The sequence below is a fragment of the Chrysochloris asiatica genome, unplaced genomic scaffold, assembly GCF_000296735.1.
Source record: "Chrysochloris asiatica unplaced genomic scaffold, ChrAsi1.0 scaffold00004, whole genome shotgun sequence".
Taxonomy (NCBI): domain Eukaryota; kingdom Metazoa; phylum Chordata; class Mammalia; order Afrosoricida; family Chrysochloridae; genus Chrysochloris; species Chrysochloris asiatica.
The window spans coordinates 23,915,824-23,924,048 of NW_006408522.1; positions in this window are offsets into that span (position 1 = coordinate 23,915,824).

Genomic DNA, 8,225 nt, shown 5'->3' on the forward strand with positions numbered 1-8,225 from the left:
TTCGGACATATTGTCAGGAGGGACCAGTCACTGGAGAAGGATATCATGTTTGGTAATGTGGAAGGTCAGAGAAAAAGAGGAAGACCCCCAGTGAGATAAATTTGCAAAGTGGCAGCATCAATGGGCAATAATTGGCAATAATTGTGAGGTTGGCCCAGGATAGGGCAGTGTTTTATTCTGTTGTGCATAGGGTCACTATAAGTCAGTACTGACTCGATGGCACCCAACAACAACAACAACATTTTGTCACACAACTTTCTCCATATCTGTAAATATTTATGCCTACCTCGGCTGTTCTGTGGGAGAAAGATGAGGCGTTCTGCTCCCGTAAAGATTTACAGCCTCGGAATCCCTGTACAGGGTCACGATGAGTCAGAAATGACTCCATGGCGTACAGGCACCACCACCACCTAAGCTTTGAAAAACAAGAAAGAAAAGAAAGGATCTTGAAGGTCGCGGTGGTCCTAGTGGTGGTGGCAGTACACGACGGTCGTAAAGGGAGAAAAGGATAAGTAAAAAGTGACATCTTCATTTGAAATCTGGTTTTCTTTCTCACTTCTGGCTTTGAATTGGGATATTTTCAATCCATGAAATTTAATTTCCTTTACAAGACATGCTTTGTATCTAATAGTTCGACTTTGACACTGTGCCTTCAATCCCAGTACTTATGAGCAGGGGTGTGGTGTGTCATGTCAGGGTTTCAAGGCATCTACTGAACACAGGGTTCATTTAGGTATCTGAAGGGGCTTCAAAAACTTTATGGAAAAAAGAAATTTAAGATAATGGAATTTTTCCACTAACTTTTTGAAGCCTGAGTACATGTTTGCCATAGATCTGAACATTTCTTTAGCATACATTCTAAGAAGTGGAAGAATTGAGTCCCAAAGTTTCCACATCACCAGACTGCACAGTGGACAGTTTGTACATGTCCACCCTTCCACCACCAATGTATGAAGGAGACAGCCCTATTGTGGTTTATAAATTTCAGAAGGATGAAATCTGAGAGAATCTCTCAGCCAATATTGAGATAAGCATTGTAGCTGACAAATTGTGTTCACAACCTTTACCAAAATATTGATAATTAAGGTGGTAAATGGAATATTAATGAAAGCGTGGTGATGGTGGTAGTGTGTGCAGTCGAGTTGATTCTGACTCATCGTGACCCTGTATGGGGTTTCTGAGGCTGTAAATCTTTGTGGGCATGAAGAGCTTTATCTTTCTCCCTAGCTGCAGCTGGTAGATTTGAACTGCTAACCTTTCAGTTAACAGCCCAGCTCATAATCTGCTACACTACCAGAGCTCCTTCAATGAAGGAGCATTGTCGAGTCTGTTCCGATTTGTTGTTGTTGTTAAGTGCCATAAAGTCGGTTCCAACTCATAGCGACCCTGTATGTGGTTTCCAAGGAGTGACTGGTGAGTTTGAATTGCCCACCTTGTGGTTCAAACTGACATTGCAGTCCAGTGTTTTATCTCATAGCACCACACCTGGACTCCTTCTGACTCATAACGACCTTGTTATGCACAACAGAATGAAACAATGCCTGTGCCTGCTTCATCCTCACAATCATTGTTAAGCTTGAGCCCACGGCTGCTGCCACTGTACCAATCCATCTTGTTGGGGGCCTTCCTCTCTTTCTCTGATCTTCCACTTTACCAAACATAATATCCTTCTTCAGGGACTGGTCCCTCCTGATAATATGTTTGAAGTATGAAAGATGAAGCTTGCTATCCTGGCTTCTAAGGATCATCTTGATTGTACTTCTTTCAACTAAGATTGGTTTGCTTTTCTAGTAGTACATGGTCCTTCATTCAGTATTCTTCTCCAACACCACAACTCAAATGAATCAGTTCTTCTATGGTTGGCCCAGGATCGAGCATTGCTTCGTTCTGCTGTGCATGGGGTCACTATGAGTCGGTTCTGACTCGATGGCACCTGACAACAACAACAACAACATGGTCTTCCTTATTCATTGCCCAACTTTCACATGCATACAAAGCTATAGGAAATACTATGGGTGAGTCAGGCACACCTTAGTCCTCAAAGTGACATCTTTGATCTTGAATACTTTAAAGAGGTCTTGTGCAACAGATTTGCATAATGCAAAACATCATTTGATTTTTAGACTGCTGCTTTCTTGAGTGTTAATTATTGATCTAAGCAACATGAAGTCTTTTATAACTTCAATCTCTTTTCCATTTATCATGATGTTATTTATTGGTCCAGTGGTGAGGATTTTTGTTTTCTTTATATTGTGGTGCAATCCATACTGAAGGCTGTGGTCTTTGAGCTTCATCAGTAACTATTTTAAAATTCTCTTCGCTTTCAGCAAGCAAGGTTGTATCATCTGCATATCGCAGGTAGTTAATGAGTCTTCCTCCATCGTGATGTCATGTTTTTTTTTTTTAATAACCCAGCTTCTCAGATTGTGTGCTCAGCATTCAGACTAAATAAGTGTGGTGAAAGAATACAACCCTTTTCTGATTTTAAACCATTCAGTGCCCTCCTGTTCTTTTCTAATGACTGCCTCTTGACCTGTGTATAAATTCCTCATGAGTGCAATTAAGTGTTCCAGAATGCTCATTCTCTGCAACATTGTCCATAGCTTATCATGATCCACACAATCAAAAGCCTTTGCACAGTCAGTAAAGTAAAGAAAAAGTTCTTTTTGGTGTTTGCTGCTTTCAGCCAAGCTCCACCTGACATCGGCAATGATATCCCTAGCTCCATGTTCTTGTCTGAAGCCAGCTTGAACCTCTAGCAGTTCCCTGTCAATGTACTGTTGCAGCCATTTTAAATTCTCTTTGCAAAATTTTACTTGCATGTGATATTAATAATATTGTTCAATAGTTTCTGTATTCTGGGTCACCTCTCTTTGAAATGGGCACAAATATGGATCTCTTTCAATCAGTTGGCCAGGTAGCTGTCTTCCAAACTTCTAGGCATAGATGAGTGAGTGCCTCCAGTGCTGCATCAGTTTGCTGAAAGATTTAAGTTTGTATTTCATCAATTCCTGGAATCTTCTTTACCAATGTCTTCAGTATACCTTGGACTTCTTCTTTTAGTACCATTGGCTTTTGATCATATGCTAAGTCTTGAAATGAAAGAGTAGTTGAACAGAAAGTTTCAAAATATTGTAAACAAATCTTGTAAACAGGTGGTATATTGGAAAGATCATTAAAATAGCAGTTGTATGTCCTGGATTCTAGAATTGAATTAATGCTAGATTCTATCCCTTCACCTCATCTCTAAGATGATGCCCCTCTCAACTCTGACTACATCTATAAGGTTCATGTGTGTCACTTCCTGTGGTAATCACAGCGAGAGTTGTTAATGAGGGAGAGATAGCTGACTCATCATGGTGAAGAATGACACATGGTGAAGAATGTGCTCGTTGTTTGTCATACATTTCCAGGAAATATGCGTTGTTTTTCTCAGAAACAGTAAAAGTCAGGTCTTACCCCAAGAGAACATTCACTCTGAGAAGTTTCCAATAACTGGAGCAAAATGTAGTTAGTCAAGATATTTAAATGTCACTCACTAATTGATCGCTTGTGAGTCATGATGATACACTGAGACACTCAAGGGCACAGTTGCCGTCCTCAGCCAGGATGGCACAGAAAGTCATTCATAACTTGCTATCCCTGTGAAGGAGTCTGCCCAGAAACTTCTGGCTCAATAATGAATCTTGGCTTCTCTCAAAATATTGGGTTTTTAGAAGAATTTATTCATCAATTGGAAAGAGCTAGAGATATTGGTCTGTTGAATCTAGCATGCAATAGAGTTTATTGGATGAATGAAATATAAAAAGAAAGTAAAAATAAGAAAGAATTTGTGGGGAAACTGGCATTAAGTCAATGTGAATAAGTTGCTTGAATCTATGCTATAAAATGTATGAGAAGTCTTTTGCACAGTGTTTGAAGTTCAGTTGTTGTATAGCTTTGTTGTTGTTGTTGCTAAGTACTGTTGAGTTGGTTTTGACTCAGCGACCCTGTAGAGGGTTTCCAAGGATTGGTTAGTGAGGTTGAACCACTGACCTTGCAGTTAGCTTACTCTACAGTGTCACATCAGGATAGTGGGACATCAGTATTATCAGGACCCTAGTAAAAGTATGATCAAAATATATGAAATACAGGATTCAGAATCCTAACAGTTAAATTTTTATTGGTCCATCAAAGACTAAACACTGAGCTGAAAAAGAAAGCATGATTTCTTCTTGCAAATATTTTAAGCTATCATCATAATAATATAAATTATTTAGTGAATATTTTCCATGTACTAGACATGAAGGCTTCAAAAAGTTTGGGCAAAAATTGAATGAGAAGATAAAGGAATTTTTCCATAACTTTTTGAAGCCTTTTCGTACATATTAAGGAGGCTTGGAGGCATAGTGACTAAGCATTTGTTTGCTAACCCAAAGGCTGAGAGTTTGAACCCACTTAGTGGCTCTATGGGAGAAAAACTTGGTAAGCTGCTGCTATAAAGATTACAGCCTCGAAAACTCTCTAAGGCAGTTCTACTCTGTGACATGGTGGGGTTGTTTTGAGTGAAAATTCACTCAATTTTGGCCCATAACAACAACAACAACAACAACAGCAGATCCATACATATTATTTTATTCATTCCTCACAACCTGATGAGGTAGATAAATTGTCCAATGTCCAAACAAACTAACAAACAAATAAACAAAAAACCGATCGCCATCAAGTCAATTCTGACTTATGGCTACCCAATTCCCAATGTCTTCCACTTTCTCCATCCTTGCATTTGGATACAAAGGGACACAGCTAGATTTCACAGACAGTCAAGTCTGACTCCATCTGTCTCCTGCCCTCATTCTCATTGTCACATAACACGTCTTCTTACAACACTTAGAGTCTGTTCTATATCCTCAGTACCATGCCACAAAGGATAATTCCCCCAAATGGGACATCTGGTCACTTTCAACAAAGAGAGAAAGAAGGAAGTGAACTCATTTCTACTTACCAATTAAGCGCCACTCATTTAGCAAAGGAAACAATTAGGATAAAATATCTTGATCATGGAAAAAGCAAACTGCTCTTCCAAACCAACATTTAAGCCACAATTGTTTCAATTTGGCTTTCTCCCTGTATGGGTGGTAGACTGACTGCCCTTTTCATTTTCCTCCTGGACGTTTTGATATTTTATAGACATACAAGATGCATTTTTGAAGTTCCCATAGTTTGACATTTCTGCAAAGCACGTCTCCCTTTAGTTCTTGCCACGATAAACATGGCTAGATAGCAAGATCACAGAAATCTGTAAGCTTTGAAGTCTTTCGAAAATTGTATGACGATGTTGTATATGTAATCACTGATGAGAGCAAGCCAACATCTCCCCAAGTACCAGACACAGGGCTCCTATAAATCCTAGGCTAAGACGAGAAAGGGGGTGGTCCTGTTTACTTAAGCTCCAGGATGGAATGGGCATGTTTAGCATCTTAGTAATTGAGACAATCATGGGACCCAAACAAACTGCTGCTACTGTTGTGTGTAGTCAATAGTTCAGAAGAGGAAAGTTTCCACCACTCAAGGTTGGATTAAATAAAACAGCTTTACCTTTCATTGAAATGTATAGGCAGAAAATTATTAAATACATGAGGACTTTATAGTTTAATCTTAGAAGATTAGAGTTTATCAGTGAGAATTTAGCACTCTGTTAAAGGCCCTTTGAAGTTACATCTGCATTCCCTCAATTGAAGCCAAAATTTCCCAGTCAGATACAAGGGGGGTCTAGGACATTTCTCTTTATGGTGTCTTGCTCCAATGGCATTAGTATTTAGTTACAGTTTTATGTATGTCAGGTTTCAATTATGATGACCTATGAAAATATGTCCAGAAATTAGGCTCCAATTCTTGTCTGTGCTTATTGGTGCACCAAATTCCTAATGGAAATCTTGCACTTGGATTTTTAGTTTGCTCCTCCGCTTTGTAATCAAATTGTTTTACACGTGAAAGAGTACATAGGACATAGCTAAGTGTAAACCGAAAAGGTCATTCAAGGCAATCTTGATGAAAAGACATGACATGTCAGATGTTCTGGGTATATGTCAAGCAATTCCCACAAACCAACAGTGATAATGATTCACAGAAACAGTGAAAACTATAAGTTCTCTGAGTAGGATGCTACCATGTGATGGTGAAATGATTAAAGACAGGGAACAGTAGGGAAAGACTATTAAAAATGTTCATTGAGAGTAAAATCCAAATGATAAACTCTAGAGTATCTCCTTGATCAATTTACATGGTGAGAATTCATCACATCAAATATTTAGTGTAAATGAATCTTAACAAGTTTGGAAATGAATATGTCATCACTGTATAAAGAAAGACAGCTTTCAGGCTTCAGTCAACTTATGACTAAAGGATTCCATCGGTTGGAGACATTAAGACATCTTAAGTTTTCCTTTAAGGTTAGATTTTGAGATTCTAACAGTAGAAAACCTATCTGTACCTTCAAGCAACCTGGAGGATCTGGCTAATAATGTTCAGGCTTTGTTTTATTGCTGTGATAGGAATACTAACCTTACCATCATATTTGACGAGTGTCAGAAGCTATTGAGCTTGAAATATTCTCTGTGCCTACTCCGTGATGATCTGCTTGAGTATTGGTCTTCAAATAGATGGACTAGAACTTGTTCCACCTTATCTCTCCTGATTTCTGTTGACATTACCAGCATTCTTATTAGGTTTCAGAACTTGGAAGCAGAGTTGACTTTTTATGTCTGTTGCTTTCTCTGGCCAAGTGTTGTTCATTCTATCTTTGGGATACTTCTTAAATCTGTACTTTGTTCTCCATTCCCATTGACATTGCCTTGATTTCAACTACTAATATTACTTGTCTAGATAATACTTGTTGCTGTTATGTGCCATGGAGTTGGTTCCGACTCATAGTGACTCTGTACAGGGTTTCTGAGGCTGTAAGTCTTTACAGGAGCAGAAAGCCTCATCTTTCTCCCACAGAACAGCTGGTAGATTCAAAATGCTGACGGTGAAATTAGCAGCCCGATTCATAACCACTATGCTACCATTAATAGGTTCTAATCTAACTCGGGTGTGGCACTGTAGGATAAGCGCTGGACTGCAAGGTTGTTTGAATAGAAAGATTGGAGGTTCAAACTCACAAGCCGCTCCTAGGAAACACTATACAGGGTCATTATGAGTTGGAATTGACTCCATGGCACTGAACAACAACAACAATAATAATGTAACTGTATCATATGTTTATCTTCCATTTTGTATTATCTTTTATTCATTTCATTTGCCAAACAGACTGAAACACAGTATTTATGGTTGCTTCCAGGAACTTCTTGTTTTTTTAACCTCTATGTCTTTGCTTGTGTCAATTACTCAACCTGGAATGCCTTTCACTTCCTATTGATTGACACACTTAAATCATTCTAACCCTTCAAAGCCCAGTGCAAATGCTTTCTGGTCCCCAAAGTTTCCCCTGACTTTGACATTCTTCTCTTCTTATTCTTCCTTTCTAATGCAGCGTCCTTTCTACCTTACTAACGGAATAACTACATGATTTGTTTGTCATAGTTGCTTATGTTACATTAATTTCTTCTTCTAAATTCAATTTTAAAAAACTTTGAGTTTTGTTGTTGTTACTGAGAATATATACAGCAGAAATACAGCAATTCAACAACCTCCACATATATCATTTAGTGATATCGATGCCATTCTTCGAATTGTGTAACTATTCTGACCCTCCTTTTCTGCATTTATCTCTGATTAACATAGACTCACTGCCCACTAAGTTTCCTATTGAATCTTTCAGCTGTGTAATCTAAAAATCCACATCTTCTTAATCTTCATATTTCCAACACAAGCTGAGAATGGTGGTATGTGTACTTTTCAGTATGCAGATCATTACACAGAATATTAATTATCTAATAGCAATAAAGTCCATGTTTAAATGTTGTCAATAGTGATAATAGTGAATAACTGAGTAACTATTACTGTATGATTGTTATGATCAGGCATAAATCCAATGGCTTTGAGAATTAATAATTTAAAACAGTTGAAAGAAAAAATCTGACCAGAATTTAAAAAATGAAATGTGTTTTATTTTTTGGCTTGTTGTTGTTGTTAAGTGCCATCAAGTCGGGTCCGACCCATAGCGACCCTGTACAGGGTTTCCGAGGGTGTAAATCTTTACGGGAGTAGAAAGCCTCATCTTTCTCCCGCGGAGCGGCTGGTAG